We start from the raw sequence: 21,594 nt of genomic DNA on the forward strand, positions 1-21,594 counted from the left end.
CAGTTTAACTCAAAAACATGAGAACATAAGAATTAGGAGCAGGTTTAGGCCATTTGGCCCTTCGAGCATGCTCTGCCATTTAATAAGATCATGGGTGATTTTCTACCTCAACTCCACCTTTCCACATTATCCCTATAATCCTTATGTCCTTTATTATCTAATGATCTCTTTAAATATACTGAATAACTGAGCATCCATAGCTCTCTGGGACAGAGAATCCCAATGGCTTACAACTGTTTGAATGAAGAAAATTCCCCTCATCTCAGTCCTAAATGACTGAGCCCTTATTCTGAGATTTTGATGCCTAGTTATAATTTCCCAACCAGGGGAAAACATGGGATGCAAAAATGTTAAAAATCTGAAGCCCAACCCACCAACCTCTGGCCATAATGGGAGTGGGATGGGGGCTTGTGACTGGTTGGTGTAGAGTGGGCAACCTTTTGCTGGAGCTGGGTTACTCATTTTAATATTATAATACAAGAATTAACCATCATTTTAAATTTAACTCATCTAACGAGAGGCGAGAACTGCTGGGTGCAGGAGGTAAGTGCCTTTTCCATAACCCCTGACCCTTCTTATGCCCCCCTCCCTTCTCTCTGACCTTTTCAATCCCTCCCTCCCTGTTCTCCACTTCCTGGCTATGGCTTGGTGTAAAAATCTTATTCATCCAACAACTAGTCAGCTTCTAAGCCTGGCTGGCTGCAGCCAGGAAACAGAAACAAAAAAGGGTAATCAAGTCTTTCTGTTAAATTTATCAGGAGGAAAACACGTTTTTCAGGTTTCCCAATAATAAAATTATCCACTCCCAAGGTCCCAATTCACCTCTGAGATAAGACTACAGCCATTGCACATGTACAGAAGAGGTAAGCTAGCATGCATTACGAGGTAAGATAAACCAATCGCTGCAACATAAATGGCACAAACAGAACACAAAAAATTTGCTTGGTGCCAATAAACTCTGGATGCAGATGCATACATGAATTTAACCAAGAAATGATGTAACAAAATTGTGGCCCTGTAGGCAATTAAAGTCAGAACATAAACCTGCACCACGATCCACACATGTATTGGTGCATATTACAAGGTAGAACTTAGGTCTAAGCATATGAAAAAAAACACGAATCAAGATTAAGTGCCAGTCCTGGGAACATTAAAGGCAGCAGAGTGATGGTGGGCGGGGTGGTGGGGGGGTGGGGGAGGGGTTGGTGGGGAGGATGGATAGGGAGAAGGAAAGCAAGACTAATGCGAAGAGTATAATAGTTCAGATTCAATGCTGAAAGAGCAAGTTAATAAGGGACTTGTGGACCAGGGAGTTGGTTACTCAGTTGGAGCTTGGTGAAAGCAGGTGAAGTTTTCCTATTCCTAGGAGTTCTGGATGTGGGAGTGATTCATAAGGCAACTAGTACTTGATGTGGTTCCCTAATCAAGGAATAGTTTGGAAAGAACATGTAAAGATTGGTAACAATTGAATGTACTGAGAATCAGACAATAGATATGTGCTGAATTTAATGTCAGTGGCAGTGGTCTCGCGAGCAGGTTAGAAAGCTGGAACCCCACACAGCTGAGGTGGGGTTCCAGCTTTTCAGGCTACTGTGTACATGCCAACTGTTGGTGTGAAACATTAACAGTTAGTGACGGATTTTCATGTCTCTGTGTCGAAACAAAGGCAGGCAGGCTTTAAAAATGGCCGTTGGGACCTGATTTTAGCATGGGATAAGGCTGCAGGCAGTAAGCCCACAATTAACACTCCCAACTTTGTTGGCTCCATTGTGAGGGTTGACATTTTTAGTCCCACCCCCCCTCTACCCATTTTCATGGAGTCTGGCTTATTTTTGCCGGTGATATAGTTCAGGGCATTTCAAAGGAGTTGTGAACCATGGGCGAACTCTATACTGGAGTCGGGAACGTTTTGACAGTGAGTTCAAAAAGTGTTGCCTGCTTTACATGCAATGATGTGCGATAAGCTAAAAATGTCCTTAATACAGTGATTTTTGAGAGAGTTTTGTTTAGAAAAGGTAATTGACCAGCATTATGAAAGTGGAAAAGTCTTCAGATGCATTAGAGCATATTGTCCACAAATTAAGTGCTCTTCTGCATTGAACAGTGTTCAGATTCAGATTTTACTCAATCATTTGCCCTTTATACTTTGATCTTTTCAGTGATTGTCAGGCCTGTCATCTGTTCAGCCTTTGCAGCAGTACAACAGATGGCTATTTGTTCCATTACTTCAAATGCTTTAACGTATTCAGCTCTGAAGGCTTTGTTGACGCAGTCGTGCAATGCAATATTACGATGAATGTTTGGCTGAGCTGCAGCCCCATTAATGGATTCAACTCACTAGGGGTTGTTGATATAGCTGTAAAGGGGACTGTGACCTTTGTTTTGTTTGAAAGTTTTACGAGCTCTTAAGAAGATTTTTGAATGGTTGTTTGTTTATTTTGCCAGTTGCCTAAGCTGCTGCCTTGTTTTTTCAAGTTCGCAGCCCAAAGATAGATCCTTAACAATTATTCACCAAACCAAGGCAAAGGGAATTAATGGTTTACACTACCTCAGCTGGAATAGGGATCAAACATAATGCTGTTGGAGTTAATCGGATTCCCACATTAGCTGTCCAGCCAACTGAACTAATCAGCCCCCGCTTCACAGTTGTATGGCCACTTAAAAGGATTAAGTATTTTTCTATGTGGAGTTTAAATGGCTGTGTTTGATTGAGAGTTTTATGAGTTCCTAAGAGCAATAAAGCTTTTTCAAGTGGAGTTTTAATGAGTGCTTGTTTATTTTCAGTTTCATGAGCATCTTGGGCATGGGGGCATATGAGGGGCATAGGGGTATGAAGGGGACATTGGGGAAATGGGGGAATGGAGTAACTTGTGGACATGGTTTAATGGGAGTGTAGAGTGACCATGGGGGTATGGGGGGGGCATGGTGGGTATGCAGGGACTAGGGGTAGTGAGGGGGCATGGGAGGTGAGTGGACGAGGGCTAGGTTGCCTAACACTTATGTACAGAACTGGGCTGATGTCCCAGGGAACTGAGGCAGACCTTCTAACCTGCCTGCCTTGGCACCTACCAGCTTTATTTCCACCTCCGCCTGTACCTGGAGGCGGTGGTGAAAATAACATAGGCGGAACTGCTGGGCAGGAGGTGGGATTACAACATCAGGAAATGGCTCACCTTGTGATTCCTGCCTCGAAGATGAAAATTCAGGCCTTAGTGTTTTGATGACTGGTCAATGTACTAAAATGTTGAGTGTAACATTTGCCAATTACCTGGCATGTTGAATTCCAGGTAATCATGAATCATTCTTGATGAGCTCTCAGCCTACATAATGCTTGATGCTGGGAGTTTGACAGACAGGGATGGGACATTATAAACTTTAACAAACTTTAAAATTTAAGGGATGCATTCCCTTAAAGGTGTGTCTACATTGTCTTGCAGGTCTTACAAAGGCCATTAAGCTCTTACAAATTTTTTATGATGCAAAACATATGAATGATAAAATAAATGTATGTAGCAAATGTGGAGGCAAAACTAGATATATTGGCAAGTTGTGAAGTAGCACAGCAATGGAATTCTGTTTTGAGAGCTCATGAAATGAAGTTACTGCTACACAAGGTGCAAGCTTGCTCTGTTTGGCACACTAATCGTAGTGTGTGTCTAGCAGGAGGTGCTGACCATGCTCAACAATGTGTATAGTACACACAAGGAGTGGAATCATCCCAGATTTGCACTAAGTGCGGTAGCGGGTGGGTAAAACGATAATGGGTTTTCATGCCATATCATCCCAAGACCGCCACATTATTTATGCATTCCTGGGAAACACACCGCTTCCATGGCAGGTGTGCCCTCATTCGCCCACCCACCATCACCTAACTGCTTCATCACGATGGGTGCCACCTCTCAGTGCTTCCAGCTCACAACTGCTGCAGGGAAGATACCCACGAAAGGCAAAAGACTGCAGTCCTCAGGTTCAGCAATGCGTCACTTGAACGCCTTTTGGATGCCATGGAGGCCCACTGGGATGTCCTGTACTCCAGTTCTGGCCACAGGATGGGCAGCAGCGTGACCAACCAGGCTTGGGAGGCAGTGGCAGCAGTGGTCAGTGCCAATGCCCTTCAAAAGAGGACAGCCACCCAGTGCCGCAAGAGATGAATGATCTCCTCCATTCTGCCAGGGAAAGGCACCTTTCTCATCACTCTCAACTCACACATTCACAAACCCATCACACATCCACAGGGATCTCGCTTACTGCCAGTTCAAGGAACATCGTCATTCATTCTCTCACACTCACCATCATTGTCCTTATCCCATCCATGGGGCCACTCACCACCCATACATGCCAGGCATACTTATCTTCTGGCTTGGCAGGTGTCCTGCTTACACTTTCTACATCTCTGTTCATGCAGGACAAGCGGGCACACAACAAGGGGGAGAGGTCGTAGACCAGTGGAGGAATGCCTGAATTCAAGGTCCTTGCAGACTTTGAAAACAGAGTCATCCAGCTGGCTGGTGAGGATGTGCACCGGTCTTGTGCTGATGGCAAGGTCAGCAGTGCTCAACCAAGTTAGGATCCAGCAGTGCAACATCCATCAGACAAGCATGCTGTGAGTGATGTGTGTTACTCTTTTGAGCCAAAACAATTAAACTAAATTAACAAAATCAGGAACAAAGTAAAAGCATCCCCTTAAAGGGAAACTGCAAAACAAAAGACAAAATGCAAAGGAAACTTACCAACATCAAATCAAAACATGATTAAAGGGGTCTATAAAGCTCCCCAGTCTTCGCGGTGCCCACCGAGCATGGAAGGCCTTGACAGTGCCGGTGGACACCACATGCTCCCTCTCCAAGGACACCCGGCCGTGAACATAACTGCGGAAGAGGGGCAGACAGTCGGGTCGGACGACCCCCTCGATCAGCCGTTGCCTGAACCTGTTAATGGCCAACTTGGCTAGGCCCAGGAGCAGGTTCATGAGGAGGTCCTCCTCCCTCCCAGCCCCCCTCTGCACCGGGTGCCCGTTGATCAGGACCATGGGACTGAAGTGCAAACAAAACAACAGTAAATGGTTTTCAAGAAACTTAAAAGGGGGTGCAGCCGACAACAATTAACAAAACATGGTCCATGCGCTCCATAAGGCTTCAAAAGACACAGGTATTTTGGGAGTCCGTAAACCGGCACAACCTACAGTTGTATGGGACTGCTGCGTGCAACACACTCCACCCCAGGTCCCCGATGGAAAGTGAGAGGACACCCCTGTAGAGGGCCCCTACTAGGGACCTCTGCCGCTGGACAGCAACAAGGCACACCAGGGTGTGTCCCTGCGGTGGGCGAAGGCGAAGAAGTGAAGGGTGTGCAGCAGCAGCCCGTACAGGAAACCCCTCCGTGCCGTGCTAAAGGACACGGAGGGCATTTCTGCGAGGTGGCTCAGGTTGCGTGTCATCAGCTCCCGAGGGAGGGTTTGAGGCTTGGAGCCAATGTGGAATTCCATCAGAACAGGGGTACACTTGGACGGAAGACCACTGCGCACCTGCGCCACCTCGAGATCCTGAATGATGTCGGGGCCGAGCATGACCGTCCTAAGGTCTTGAATGGCAATGGCCACGAACCGGACGTCCAAAGACTCGCAATGCGCCAACTCCTAAGGTAGCATCCAGCCCACTCCTCCGCCACCCAGCACGTCCCTGATTCTGGTCACCCTAGCAGCCACAGCCCTCCTCTCTGCTAGCCACTGAAAAGGGAGGAGGGGCGGATTCCTGACAATAGCCACTACTCCTAACGGGCGAGAGCTGCGTCACGAGACGACCATGTTCCAGACTTTGATCAGGTCCTGGTAAAGGACGGGTAACATCTGCTCGGAGCCACAAAGGCCCCTCAGATCTACAAACAGGAGCTGCACATCATAATTCAAGCCGTGCACCTGGCAGAAGAAATATGTTACCGGGGGACAAACCATCTCGGAGCAGGCTCGATGTAAAGGTATCGCTGCAGGGCTTGAAGGTGTAGTCGCCACTTGGGTGCATAAGCACACCAACGCCTGACCGCTTACCCTAAGCGGGAGACTCAGAACCTCAGCAGCGACCCAGTGCAGCCTTTTGTCCCGGAAGTCGACGAGCATTCTCTGGATTTTTGTGACAAAATGACCAGCCGGTACCACAACATGGCGGCAATCAGCTGGTTTATGACCAGAACTTGACCCCAGGAAGACAGCACCCAGAGCAGTCCTGTCCAGCGCTGCAGGCGAGTGGTGACTTTGGCTTCCAGCTCCTGCCAGTTCGCCGGTCAGGATTCCTCAGCAGGGCAGAGGTGGACCCCCAGGTAGAGGAGACTGGTCCTGCTCCAGGTGAAAAGCCTGAGCTCCTCGGGTAGGGGATCCATGTGCCACTGACTGACCAGGAGCCCAGAACACTTATCCCAGTTGATCCTGGTAGAGGACGCAACAGAGTAGAACTCCTGAGACTTGTGCATCCTCCACAGATCAGCCGGGTCAGTGGACATGAGGAGCATGTCATCGGCGTAAGCCGAGAGGACCACCCTGATGCCCGCCCCACACAGAACGGATCCTGACAACCTCCTCCACAAGAGGCGCTGGAAAGGCTCCCCGCAAATAGAATACAACTGGCCAGACAGGGGGCAGCCCTGATGCACTCCTCTCCCAAAGGGAAGGGGCGCTGTCAGGGACCCGTTAACTTTAACAAGACACTCTGCGGCAGCGTACAGAAGTCGGATCCAGGCGATGATATGTGTCCTGAACCCAAATGCTCACAGAATCCTGAATAAATATTTGTGATCCACCCTGTCGAACGCCTTCTCCTGGTCAAGAGACAGGAAGGCGCTCGACAGATCAGTCCTCCTGGGAAAAGTGAATGACGTCCCAGACCAGATGGATATTATTGAAGATGGTGCGGCCCTGGACTGTGTAGGGCTGCTCAGTTTGGATCATGTGGTCCAGTACAGTGCCAAGGCAAGAAGACATTGCCTGGCAAAGATCTTGTAATCTGTGCTGAGGAGGGGGACTGGGCGCCAGTTCTTAAGGTGGCAGAGATCCCCCTTCTTCGGCAGCAACGCAGTCACAGCCCTGCCCCACGAGAGGGGCATCTCCCCGGTAGTGATACTCTCCCCTAGGACCCCTGTGTAGTTATTCCCCAGGACATCCCAGAATGCCCTGAAGAACTCCACAGTCAGCCCGCCCAGCCCCGGGGACTTGCCCTTGGAGAGACTGTCGAGGGCCCCGTTCAGCTCCCCCAGACTTATGAGGGAGTCAAGCTTTCCGACACCCTCCGGGCTAATGTGCAGCAGGTCCTCCCACAAAACTCTACAAGCATCCTTGCTGGGCGGACCTGGAAGGAACAGGGCATTGGCCCTGATGCCCTCTGGATCCGAGACAAGGGATCCGTCGTCGGCCAGCAGCGTAAGGAGTTGCTGATGGACCCCGTGCCTTTTTTCCAGCGAGTAGAAGAAGGGGGAGCCGCGGTCCAGGTCCTTGAGGAACCAGACCTTCGACCTCACGAACGCGGCCTGGGACCTGACGAGTTGCAGGTCCCGCAGCGCGCCCTTCTTCTCATCGTACACCAACCGCAGGGCTGGGTCCGTGTTGGGCTGATGGAGATGTGCCTCCGGGTGGAGCACCTCCTTCTCCAACTCCTTGACCCTGGATTTCCGCCTCTTTGTCGACCCCCTCGCGTACTCCTGTCAGAAGATGTGGACGTGAGCCTTGCCCACGTCCCATCATAGCCTCAAGGAGGGGAAGCCTCCCCGCTTCCTTCTCCAGCCGGCCCAGAAACAACTGCATTAGTCCAGGTACCGCTCGTCCGCAAGTTGTTAATGTGCCAGTACGCGGACCCAGTCCGAGCGCAGAACAGAACGAGTTCCGTCAACAGCAGATTGTGGTCCGTGCACGGAACCTGCTGCACAGAAGCCAACAGAACGCAGGACACAAACGCCTAGGAAACATAATGGCCGTCAAGTCTGGACGCTCCGACTCCAGGTGGCACAAAAGTGAACACGCTGGAGTCAGGGTGGAGATGTCGCCAGACGTCCACCAAGTTGAAGAGAGACCCACCAGGTCTCTCAGCTTCCTCACACCTATCGAGCGGTACTGGGCACCATGACGGTCCCTGGCCCCGAGGGTACAGTTGAAATACCCCCCTCCTCCACCCCCCAAGGATGATACACTTGCCCATGTCGATGGAGCCAAGATGAGTGGACACTTCCTCAAAGTGGCTCGCTTGCTGTTGCGCGCCCAGGAGAGCGTACACATTCACAAAGTGAAGCGCTGCATCCCCTAAGTGCACAGTAAGGTGCAGCAACCAGCCTGGCACCAGCTCCTTGACCCTCAAGATCTCTGGCTGAAAATATGGGGCTAACAAGATAGCCACCCCGGCAGAATTGGTGGCTAGGTGACTCATGTGGACCTCCCCCCTCGCCACTCCAGGAGCCATGTAGCTTTGTCTCCCAGAGCAGTATGGGTTTCCTGCAGGAAGCAGACCGCATTCCTCAGGCCCCTGAGGACCGAGAAGTTCTGGAGCTGTGCTGCCGCGATGTTGAGGCTGGCTATGGAAGTCTTCGTTGTCAGAAGTATGTGCTACTATCACCTAATACAAATGCAAGAAGGAGAGGACTATTTTAATCCTTCCTTTCCTTCAGAAGCCCAGCGAGAAACTTGTGGACCTTCCTCTTAGCATTCCGGTCCAGCTCAGGGGCCTTGAGGGCCTGGCGGGTGAACCAGAACACAAGAGGAAAAGAATGCCACTGGTCCAGGGCCAACTGGACCCTGTCTTGGCGACCGTGATTACTTGCTAAAAAATCCTGGAGCTCCTGTAAAGGGATGAGGGGAGAATTGGTGGGGGGCACCAGGGGATCCAGCACCTCACCTGACGATGACTCTAATTCTAAGTTCAGAGCCCTGCTCCCCCCCCAGGCACCGGAGGTCCACGCTAAAGTTTGGGAGAGAGCTGGGAGGCCTTCCTTGCCACCGCCGCCCGATGACCCAGCAGTCGGGGCCATGAAGGGTCTGCTGCAGTCCCCTGGCGGGCCAGATGGCACTTCGGGGGTTCAAGGTTGGATGAGGTGGGGCAGCACCGCAAGGGCGATACCCTCATCAACCCCTGAGAGGCCCTGCACAGGGGACTGCAGCAAGGGAATGGCAGTTTGGGTTCCCCACAGAGGGCAGAGCGAGGACTTACGGGGCAGAGACGCCACCACCACTTCACTGAGGGAGGGAACAATCCGACATCGCGAGTTGCGAGGTCCTCCCCCTCCGAGGGGTGGCGTCTCTTCTGGGGCAGGCTGGGGGGCTGGGGAGACCTCCATCTGCGAGGCCCCCGTCGCCTTGTCCAGCCCCTCTGGACGCTCTGCCCTCTGGGGTTTGGGCAGGTCCACCCTCTTTAATAGGACCACCGGTTCAGGGTCGCGCGCCTCACTGCTGCCGGACCTGGAAACCCGCACGTGGACGATGCTGGGCCCAGCACATGGTGCTGAGGTGCACATGGGCCTGGGAGCACACGATGACAGGTCACTGGGGCCGGATGATGTTTTTACCCCCAAGCCAGTGTTTTCAGGGGTCTGGGGATCAGGGCGGGTTTGGGGGGCTGTCTCCAGATGACGGGTCTTCCTCTGTGCCTTCATCCTCCGCGCGGTCTCTCCCCCCCCCCCCCCCCCCTCGCTTGCAGCTGAGGTGGCGGTAGCTGCCGGCGGCACCTCCCTTTGCGGGGAGGGAGTTGGAGTTGTGGCGGTGGGAGGAGCGGTGGTGCCAGCTTCAGCCGCCTGGATGGTCCTGGCGGCCCTGGAGGTGGGGAAGTTCTTACGGACGTGCCCCACCTCCTTGCAGGCATGGCACCGCCATGCTATCCGCAGTTCAGAAGACCCTGTAGGCGGCCCCCTTGAACTCCACATTAAAACCCACCTCAGTGCACTCCTCCTGGGCCAGGTGGACAAAAACCTGGAACCAGAAGGAGTACACGTGTTGGAGGGCTGCATCCTTGAGGTTGAGCGGGATCGACGCAACCCCTGACCTAACCTCCCGCAGTTGATGGAGGTGGGGGAGGAGGAGCTCACTAGGGACAATGGGCGGGACATTGGAAAGTATGATCCTCTGGGCGGTGGCCTCAAGGGGGTCCACCGCCAGAAACGTCTCGTCCCCAGTGAGCCCCTTTTTTTGGGCCAGGTGCACTGCCCGCTCTGACCTCAAGAAAATTACGGCTTTTCCATACATTTTCGAGGCGGCAACTATGGTTGAGGGGCCGACAACCCCAGTCATAGCCTTTAAGCATGCCTTGATCATCATTTCGGGGTGGGCGTAGCTCTTCACCCCCAGAGCCTTGGTGAAGAGGCGGAAAGATGACGGGGCTGCAAAAGCAGCTGCTCCCGCATAGGTTTTCTTGGGGGACTCTGCCACCGGTGACAGCACCGTCTCCAAATTCACCCGGGAAGGCCTGGCTGCAGGCAATCCTGTTGCAGCTATAGAGGCTGAGCCACACCCACCCCGAGCTCTAGATTCAGCAATATCCCACCCCGGGAAGAGGGGGGAAGGATGGTACAACAGAAACAGAGAAGAGAGCAGGGAGAGGGGTAAAGATCAGGGAGACACAGGAGAGAAAGGGTAAATGGTGGTGGGTGTCACTCGGTGGAGTGGAGTGTGGATGGGGGCCTCAATGTTCTTCCCATAGTGGGAGGGCGATGTCTTCACCAGGCAGCTGGTATTGCCTGGCACACAGAAGTCATCCCTATCCCTTTTCACCAGGCAGCACCAGCTACCTTGACTCAGACACGGTTGGAACAAGGAGGTGGGTGTAGTAGTGGCAAGATCTTAAACAACACACACACACATACCCCTTTTCCCCCAAGTCTCTGCAGTGGTCTTCTCTCCTCCCCACTACAAAACACACAGCTGTCTTCAGCCCCTACCGAACAAAAGTCCAGGCACCCACCTCGGATGTTAACAGTCCTTGCCTCCTAGCCTCCCTGTCCTGCCGCAGCAGTAGCAGCACTCTCTCTCTCTCTCTCTCTTTTCCAGGCCTCAGGCCCTGCAGTCTCCAGGTCCGCTGCAACAAATAAGATGGAAGAAGGCTTGAGGTAAGGCAGAAACAGAATAATAGGAACAGCCACAGGAATACAGCAGCAGCAGGAACAGCTACAGGAAATCCTACAGCAGCAGGAACAGCCACAGGAATAAAGCAGTGGCAGGAACAGCCACTGGAAATCCCACAGCCGCAGGAGCAGGAACAGCCACTGGAAATCTCACAGCTGCAGGAGCAGGAACAGTCACTGGAAATCTCACAGCCGCAGAGCAGGAACAGTCACTGGAAATCCCACAGCCACAGGAGCAGGAACAGCCACTGGAAATCCCACAGCCGTAGGAGCAGGAACAGCCACTGGAAATCCCACAGCCACAGGAGCAGGAACAGCCACTGGAAATCCCACAGCCGCAGGAGCAGGAACATCCAGCACCAAGCACAACCAAAGCAACAGCACATAGCTCAGCAGTAACGAACTGCAAATGTGACCAATCAGGAAGCACAGCCTGGGCACAGGTGTTAATCACTTGTACATACTGTTCACTATTGTCAATTATTTCTCAAGAATGTCTCCCTGCCTATGGCTCCTTGTTCTGATGAGCAGTGTCTTGTCACTTAGGTTGTTCAGAAAGGTTTCATACCTAAGGCTTTGCAGTCCAGGGCCACTTCCCTGTGCTCTGTGCAGCCTTCAGACCAAAGTGATGGTCTGGCTTAACATTCACTGGACACATTAGTGATGCCTGCACCTCTGGTGCTTGTCATTGCTGCCAGAATGTCGTGGGCAGGTGCCACAGAGTTCCGTCATTCTCTCTGTGTGCTTTCAGCATCTTTAAGCAGGGGCTGGCTCCCATCTCTTCAGCATCTGTGACCACTGATGCTGTGGTCCTGAAGGGCTCAGGTGCTGAAGGCGGACAAAGGATCAGATGCTTCTAAAGTTTCATGGCTGCGTTTCTATGATATGACCCTGATCATGGAGCACAAGTGAGCTGCCCTTAGCCAGACGGAGTCAGGCATTCTCAGAGGCTATGTGAGGATCCATGGAGTGTCCTCACTGCATGTTGTCCATCATCCTCCTACAATCGAGTGACTATTAGGGCCACCACTGAGTCTCCATGACAAACGCATTATCACAGAGGCAATTTGCACTGCCATAAGCCAGACTGGAGTCAAACCTTCACATGTGCGATGTGAGGATCTATGCATTTCGTCATCATCCTCCACAAATCTGGAAGCTATGAGGTCCTCCTGAGCTAGCCAGCCTTGCCTAGCCAGCGCGAGGGCCTCATCCCCATCATCATTGCCTTCGAGGACCTCCTCACCCTCATCCCCTTCGGTGTCCTCCTCATTGGGGGAGACCTCCAGCTCCTCCATCTCCTCCTCACACAACTCGTCTCCTCATTGTAGCACCAAGTTGTAAAGGGTGCAGCAGATGACGACGATGTGTGACACCTTCTGCAGACTGTATTGCAGGGCTCCACCAGACCAGTCCAGGAACCTCATCTTCAGCATGGTCTGCTCCACCAAGTTGTGAGCTGAAGCATGAGCCTCATTGTACCGTCGCTGTATTGCAGTCTGAGGCCGCTGCACGGGTGTCATCAACCATGGTCTCTGCGGGTAGCCCTTGTTCCTGAGGAGCCATCCCTGCAGTTTCTGTGGACCCTGGAAGAATTCAGGGATCTGTGACTGACTGAGGATGTGGGAGTCGTGCACATTCCCTGGAAACCATGCACACACCTGCAGGATGCGTTTCTGGTGGTCGCACACCAGCTGCACATTCAGCAAGCGGAACTCCTTGCAGTTGATGTAGTTCACTGCATATTGCGATGGAGATCTGAGCACCATGTGAGTGCAGTCGATCGCTCCTGGCACCTGTGGGAAACCCAAGATCTGTGCGAATCCAATCACTTTTGAGTTCTGGCTGCTGGTCCCGGGCAAAATGCACAAAGTCCTGCCCTAGCAAAGATGGCATCGTGACCTGTCTGGACATGACCTGGCATCTGGAATACTTGTATTTTTTAGACGAGGTATAGAACATAAGAGCAGGGAGGTTATGTTGGAGCTGTATAAAATGCTAGTTGGCCACAGTTGGAGTACTGTGTGCAATTCTGGTAGCCACACTATAGGAAGGATGTGATTGCACTGGCGAGGATGCAGAGGAGATTCACCAGGTGTTGCCTGGGCTGGAGCATTTTAGCTATGAAGAGAGACTGGATAGGCTAGGGTTGTTTTCCTTAGAGCAGAGAAGGCTGACGGGGGACCTGATAGAGGTGTACAAAATTATGAGGGGCATAGATAGGGTAGATAGGAAGAAACTTTTCCACTTAGCGGAGGTGTCAATAACTAGAGGGCATAGATTGAAGGTAAGGGGCAGGAGGTTTAGAGGGGATTTGAGGAAAATTTTTTTCACCCAGAGGGTGGTTGGAATCTGGAACACACTGCCTGAGCAAGTGGTAGAGGCAGGAACCCTCACAACATTTAAGAAGTATTTAGATGAGCACTTGAAACGCCATAGCATACAGGCCTATGGGTTGGAAAATGAGATTAGAATAGATAGGTGCTTGATGGACCGCACGGATACAATGGGCCAAAGGGCCTTTTTCTGTGCTATATAACTCTATGACTCTATGAGTCTATGACCTCATGGATGCATTTGTGGGTGAAGGCTTGTGAGATCCCACAGAGGTCACCTGTGGAACCCTGAAAGGAGCCACTGGCATAGAATTTGAGTGCCATGGTCACTTGCACAGCAACTGGCAGTGGATGCCCTTCATGTCCCCGTGGTACAAAATCCTGCAGTAGCTGGCAGTTGTGATCAACCAGTTCCCTAAACATGCGCAGTCTTTGGCGAGACTGACTCTTGGTCATCTGCAGGAATGAAAGATGGCATCTATAGACCCTAGGTATTGCTAGGCGCCGACCAGCGATGGTTCGCTGTGGTTCTTCGGCTGCATGTGTGGAAGCCCCAGCCACCCCTTCTCCCTGAGGTTGCTGTTCCTGCCTCTGCGCAGCCAGGAACCTCAGTTGCACTCTCCTCCGTTGTCTTCGCTCCCTGTAGGCCATCAGGTATACAGCTAGTTCACTAGGCTCCATGATCCTGATATACTCCTCCTGCAGGATGAAAGAGAGAGACAAGTGGTTACCATGGGTGTACTAAGAATCTGTCCTGGTTAAGTGTGAAGACCCCTTAATGTTTCCTGGAGAGTGCTGGCCACCACTTGGATGGCCAGAGATTAGTGCGATGCACAGCTGCCTGAAACCGCACCCAGCTCCGCCCCACTCTACCTGATCGATTGGCGGCAGCTTTGCCCACTGGGCTGCATGCTGTGCTGTCAGCTCAGGTGCAGCCGTTCTCCTAACCCGCACTGCAAGGCTGCACTGTTAGCTTGAACCATTGGGGGGACTGGCCCAAACCAGGCTGCTGACATTGCAAGGGGCTGTGAGTGCCTCCAGCAGTGACTGCTCCATGGCCAGCTTTAGCAAGGAGATTGTACAATATGTGCAGTCATCCAACTGTTCTGCAGTCCACTAAAATGCTCATGTCTTTGTGGTCTGTGCCGGAGCAGTAAAAAGCTTTGGAGCACCTGGTGGCACTTTGATGCCTCTGCGTTGCTTGAGTGGGCAGATAAACTAGAGACCCAACTCCAATCACATCAATGTGGCTGTGCCTGACCTGCCTTAGCTGCAGAGGAATGGTCACTTAATACAGGTTTCCCTAATGCGTGGCCGCTTCCCTCGCCCACCCTACCCACCACCCCAGATGCTTGTGCACTATATTTAACCGCAAGGCAGCCCTTGCTCCCCTCCCCCCCCCAAGTTGCCTCAACCGCAAGGCAGCCCTTGCCATCCCCCCCACCCCACAAGTCACCTCAACAGCAGGGCTGCACTTGATACCCTCCCAACGCTCTTCAAGCTTGAAGCCCAACAGGTGACATTGACAAGTGCTGCACATCGTTGCTGTGTACTCACCTCTGAGTCCCCCTCAAAATGCAGCCTGCCGAGTACATGCTTCTTATGTGCTGTTGTGAAACACAAGTGTGCTTTCCCGCCAATGTGGATGGACGATCTAGCGGGAGGAGATGATTCTGGCAGGCTGGCCTAATAATGATACGCAGATGTATTACAATGAGGTTCCCAACGTCCGATGGTGGGAAACGTGGCCCGCCGTTGGTGGGCTGAGTGGACGATTGCGAAATGCTTTCATGATGTCGTGAAACCGGTCGCACTATTTTGTTTGCTCACACCACTGAACACACCCGATGCTGGTGGGCATGGAAAATCCCGGCCTAGATTTGGAACAGACATAGAAGAAACTGGCAGAATATTGCCAGTCCCACCATTTTGGCTTTTGTTGTGTTTATATGTTTGCTTAATACAAACTTACCAATCTCACACAGGACTGGTAAAATAAATGTAGGTTCAGTTTATTTGAAGATGTAGTACAGGATTGCTGAGCAGGCAGATTTACTATAAAGATTCAACAGCAATTGTTAACAGGAAACTGAAAACTACACTGAACAATGTCTGCTAATCACATGGTTTACATCCTGGCTACTTACTGATTAGCATATTCTCTCTTAAAGCGATATCACAACAGCTTTGATGCTGGGACTGTGAGGAAGGTAGGACAATGGGACATCAAATTGGTGAACCATTTATTCCTGTCTCCAGCAAATTTTGCCAGAGGCAGGGTTGAAGCAGTAAGGGCTACCTGCCCAGCAGTGACAGGTAGCCAATTTGCATATTTAAGAGTCCAATTGTTGGCAGATTGGGGGTGCCACCAGCATCTTCCCAACAGTGTGGATGAGCTCTCCCACTGAGGCCAAAACCTGGCAGGTGCTTGGAGGCAACTTGCCGGTGGCTGGCAGGCAGACCCGCGAGCCCTCCTACACTGACCACGCCACCAGAGTCACAAGGACCACCGGACCACAGATGCATTATTTCTCTCCACAGTGGTGGCCTGGCAACTGTGGCCAAAGTTTAATTTAACAAAATTAAGACATCTTTGGAGGACCTCTCAAGATGGAGCTGCCCTCGCATTCCCCATCCTCTAATGGCAGTGCCCATCTCTATCAGTGAGGCTGCCAATTATGAGGCTGCCTCCTGGAAGATCACACCGGAGGTTGAGCTGTAGAAGTCTATGGTCGGAGCCCAGATTGGCCCTGATCCGCAATTATTTTTAAAATTAAGATTCCACCCCTTATCTACCAACATGTTCGACATATATCTCACAACCATACAGCTGTTTCATTGTTTGCAATGCATACGTACACTCCAACAGGACACACATTCAAAGTGCAACTTACAGGAGACACCTTACGCGTTCTCAAATTTTCAATTTTAATGAAAAGAATCCATATGCATTGTACATGGTTATTTGCTTACACACAATATGCTGCCATTAATGAATCCTAGAGCTTGTAGTGCACGACAATACATGGAATCACACACAATATATAGCACAAAGACAAATCTTTCAGCCTGATTGGTCTGTTACAGCAATTATGCTCCATTCGAGCTCCCTCCCATCCTTCCTCATTTAATTCTATCAGCTTAACCTTCTATTTTCTTTCCCTTTTATACTTATTCAGCTTCCTCTTTACAGACTTGTACGTTAAAAAAGCTGCAGCCATGAAAGAGAATGGAGGTCACGCATTAAAACCTGAATTGGGTGGTTCAAAGACTGTTAAAAGTTCAAACCCTGATGACAATGTAGTATCTGGTTTTAAAGATGAACAAAGGGAATTACTGAATTCAGGGGGATTGTCAGAAATCAACCATGTTCTTAACAAAGCTAACCAGACCAGACCAAGTGTACACTTTTCTAACGCAGGACATGGAAATACTGTAAAACCTACTTGAAATGAGAAAGGAGATTTGTTACGATGAATGACAGAAAGTGAGCCACCAGTGGTAAAATTAATTCACATTTGGAAGAGGTTTGGAATTCCAAGAACTCCTATAAGCTGAACTTTAAATCCTAATTGCCACAAGAGATCAGGTGTGATGCATTAAGCCTTATAATGCTGCCAAGACAGACGGTTTAATCGTGAAATGTAATTATAAGGGAGAAGGATCATCTGTGTGTATGCAAGCAACATATGATTATGAGTAAAAATATATCCATTCCTCTCCACTACGAGGATGTAGGGAAATGGGGACAGTCAGAGTTAAACTTGTTAAGTCCTGACATTATGTCTTAAACTCTTTTAATGTCTCTTTAATTCAATGTAAAATGGAGTAATGAAGAGTATCATGTAACTTGCTACAAATTCTACCCAATGACAAGCCTGTATAGCTTGGTTACCTTGAGGACTAGAAGCCCAGGTTGAGTGGAATTGAAATGAAGGTGCCAGGTTTAATACCTAAACACAAAGGGAGAGGCAGATGTTTTTGCTATTGCAGGCTCTGAGACATTGAGACTTTGAACAGAGAGAGTGAGTCCTGGAGAGAGAGACAGGGAGCAGGTGCTGCAGTCAGCAGAAGGAAAAAGGTTGTTTTCATTGTTGCCTTGCAGACAAAACGTGGGTGAGAAAACATTCTCTGGTCAAAGAGATGGAATCCATGGAAATTTAAGGGTTCTGGTGGAACAGCGCTGGCTTGGAAAGGAATCATCAGAGTGAGCCATGCTACTGGAGGTTGGCTCGGGATTTTTCAAAAGACTGGGGAAAAGGACCTTTGATGGTCATTAGACGTTATGACTCAGCATAGCAGAAAGAAGCGAGCCAATTGGAAGCTGAGAGTAACTTTGGACTGGGTCCAGTAGAGACTGTAATCTTGCAGAGAGCATATTTTAATGCATAAACATGGTGTGGGGTTATCAGTCATGTAAGAAACTGATAAGGGATATCTTTTCTGTAGTTTAGACTATTAGTTGCCTACTAAGTGATGCTCAGTTGATGTTGTTTATAGTTGTTTCTATACAGTAAAAGACTTAAAACTTGAAATCTTGTTGTGCTATTCCTTTAAGTCAGCCACTGGGGAATCAGATATCTTTTTGAAAGTTATTGGTCTTGTCACGACTCACTGGGGATAGTGCGCTGTAATGTTAAGCCCCACTGTTTCCCGAGCAGCGACAAATGTGAAAAGTTTGACTAAACCACCAGATTGCCCCAATCCCACCTAACTGTTTAATTTAGGTTAACAGAATATGAGCACCAGGTTTGTAAACTTAATAAGTAAATAACTGTCATTAACCTGTGGCAAAAGAATGAAGTATGAACTACTAATTTCTAACTCTATAACCTAAACGCTACCCCTTCTTAAATCCCTATACACGCACATACAAGAAACATAAGACACACAAAAACATGGATTTTAAGGGTAGGAGAAAACAGTTCAATAGCATCAATTCCGGAGTACAGGATTCGATGGGTTGATTTTGATTGATATCTTCCAAATTCCTTTCAGTTCTTGTTGAGGACACAAGGTGGTCTTCCAGCACTTTCAGTATTTAGTTCACTGGTTGAACACTTGCCTTTCAATGTCTCTAACTGTGAAGTGATTTTCCCCTTTGCCCCTTGAGAAGGGTTTACAGAGAGAGAGCAGGTTATAGAGATATGAGGAGAAAAAGCCAGCAAGCTATTATTGTGGAATTACTGGAACCTTCCACACACAGGAGAAAGAGATTTGAAGTCTTGTTCCTTTCAGGCTATGAGCTATTCAGCTGCACTGCCCTCACACAAAACCTGGCCATCTGGTCAAGAGCCAATTAAAACATTTTTGCCAGGCAGCTCCCTTGGTCCAGGACCCTTTTCAGCACCATCCTGTCTTTCATGGCACACTCTGTTCCATATATTGTATATATCTCTCATCCTGTTCCAGTGGACATGTCTTTCAAACTGCAGTCATTGTAATTTTAACCCACAGTCCAACAGGAAATAAAAAGATATGTGCTTTACAACAGTCCAACAGAAATAAAAAGATATGTCCCTTATAGTTTCTATGGGGATCGTAACACTGCCTTCAGCCAATTCGATGCACGCCATGAGATTTAAAAATGACAAAATACACTGGATACAGCAAACACCATAGGCCCTCACAATATCCCAATTGTAGTGCTGAAGATTTGTGCTCCATGTAATGACCATGTAAAAGGTATTTCCCCAAAATTGTCCCGGACTAAGAATTTGTGTCAGTATGTAGCCTCCTTTAAATTTGAGTGATTCAGTTTAAAAATAACCCAGCAGTCAAGCTTTATTCATAAACAAGATAAAGGTTAGTTTATTACAAATTACTGCTGAAAGTTATCTAAGTAACAGTGTTAAAGTATCAAGTAAAATACAGATACAAAGATTAAAATGTAGATAAAGAAGAAAAGATACTTAAAGGTTAGATTTCAAACCAGTCTTTGTGAGATATTGTTGCAGGCCCGTTGCCTGAATTCCTTCTTTCTGAAGTGAAGGGGTTGAAAGTTGAGGTTCGGGTTAGCAGCTGCTATGTCTTGTGAAGTCAAAAAGTCAGAGTTTTCTTATGTAGGTGGACTCGCTAGGTAGAGAAAATGCTGGGATAAAGTAAAGGCTCCTTTCCTTACTGGAAACTGCAGGCACTGACGCTTGAAGATTGCCTTGTTTCTTTTGAGGAGACCTGGGATGACATTTTTGAATACCTTACTCTGTAACTCCCAGTGGCAGGGAACCCCAGCTTTCACATGTGGTTCAGCTGTGTACTGGTATTGTTTCTCACACTGCCAGCAAAATGGCTTCTTACAGCCTCCCTACAGTTCAAAAAACACAAAAATGGCTGATAGGTTAATTTAGATGCATCATCGTTCTACAAAACAAAGAAGTTAATTAAATTTCAGTCTTTTGGAGAAGTCCTTCCTGCCAGTATCAAAAGAGTCATGAGTTTTCACACCTTTAGAAAACCCATCGTTCGAGTTTCATTGAATTTCAAATGTCTTTTGTGATAAGTGCAGTCTGGTTCCTCCATCTCGCTGATCGCAGTTGAATCCACAGGAAAAGTCATGTGACGTTTGGGAGTTTGGGCTTTTTTAAAGCCCCTTTGTGTCCATTTTTAAAAAAAATTACAGTTTGTTACAAAAATCTATAATATTATAATTACAAGTTTTGTGACATCCAGAACAAATCACACCCATAGCCTAGCTGTTCCAAAATAATTATAACACTGACATCTACCATACAAAGTGGAAAATTGCTCAGGTACGTCCTGTCCACAGAAACAGGACACATCCAATCCAGTCAATTACTGCCCCAGCAGTCTTCTCTCAATCATCAAAGTGATAAAAGGTGTCATCATAGGTGCTATTACTTACTCACCAATAACCTGCTCATCAGCGCTCAGTTTGGGTTCTGCCAGGGCCACTTGGCTCCAGACCTCATTATAGCCTTGTTTCAGACATGATCAGAAGAGCTGAATTCCAGAGGTGAGGTGAGTGACTGCCCTTGATATCAAGGCACCATCTGATCGAGTATGGCATCAAATAGCTCTAGTAAAATTTAAGTTAATGGGAATCAGGGGGAAATTCTCCGCTGGGTGGAGCCATACCTGGCATAAAGGAAAATAGTTGTGGTTGTTGGACGCCAATCATCTCAGCCCCAGGACATAAAATCGGAAGTGGGGATGTTAGCTGTTGATTGGACAGTGTTCAGTATATTCATAACTCCTCAAATACTGAAGCAGGCCATGCTCGCATGCATCAAGACCTTAACAACCTTCAGCTTTGTCTGATAAGTGGCAAGTGATATTTGTGACACACAAGTGCCATACAATGATATTCAATGGCATTACTATCACTGAACCCTCCACCATCACCATCCTGGGGTTATCATTGACCAGAAACTTAACTGGACCAAACATATAAATATGGTGGCTCCAAGAGAAAGGTCAGAAGCTAGCAATTTTGCAGCAAGTAATTCAGCTCCTGACTTCCCAGTGTCTGTCCTCCATCTACAAGTTGCAAGTCAGGAGTATGATGGAATGCTCTCCACTTGCCTGTATGAATGCAGCTCCAGTAACACTGAAGTAGCTTGACACCATCCAGGTCAAAGCAGCCCACTTGATCGGCACCCCATCCACTACCAGATATATTCAGTCCCTCCACCATCAGTACACAGTGGCAACATGTGTACCATTTACAAGATGCACTGCAGCAACTTGCCAAGCCTCCTTTGACAGCACCTTCCAAGTGGGTGACCTCTACCACCTAAAAGAACAAGCACAACAGGTGCATAGAAACACCACCATCTGCAAGTTCCCATCCTAGCCAGACACCACCCAAATTTAGGATTACATTGCCAAACCTACATTGTCACTGGGTCAGAATTTTGGAACTCCCTTCTTAACAACACTGTGGGTGTGCCTGCACCACATGGACTTCAGTGGGTCAAGAAGGTGGTTCATCACCATCTTCTCATGAGCTTTTAGGGATGGGCAATAAATGCTGGCTTTGCCAGTAACACCCACATACCATGAATGAATAAAACAAATTCAACTTCACCTGTACTGGTGGGAACCTGCTGGATGCCTGCAGACTAGATGCTTTCCTCTTGCCCCACAAACACAGGAAGCCACAATTCTGATGTAACCACAAGGATTGCAGCTATGGTTTTCATGGCCAATGTAACTT

The sequence above is a fragment of the Cetorhinus maximus genome, chromosome 22 (genome assembly GCF_964194155.1).
Source record: "Cetorhinus maximus chromosome 22, sCetMax3.hap1.1, whole genome shotgun sequence".
Taxonomy (NCBI): domain Eukaryota; kingdom Metazoa; phylum Chordata; class Chondrichthyes; order Lamniformes; family Cetorhinidae; genus Cetorhinus; species Cetorhinus maximus.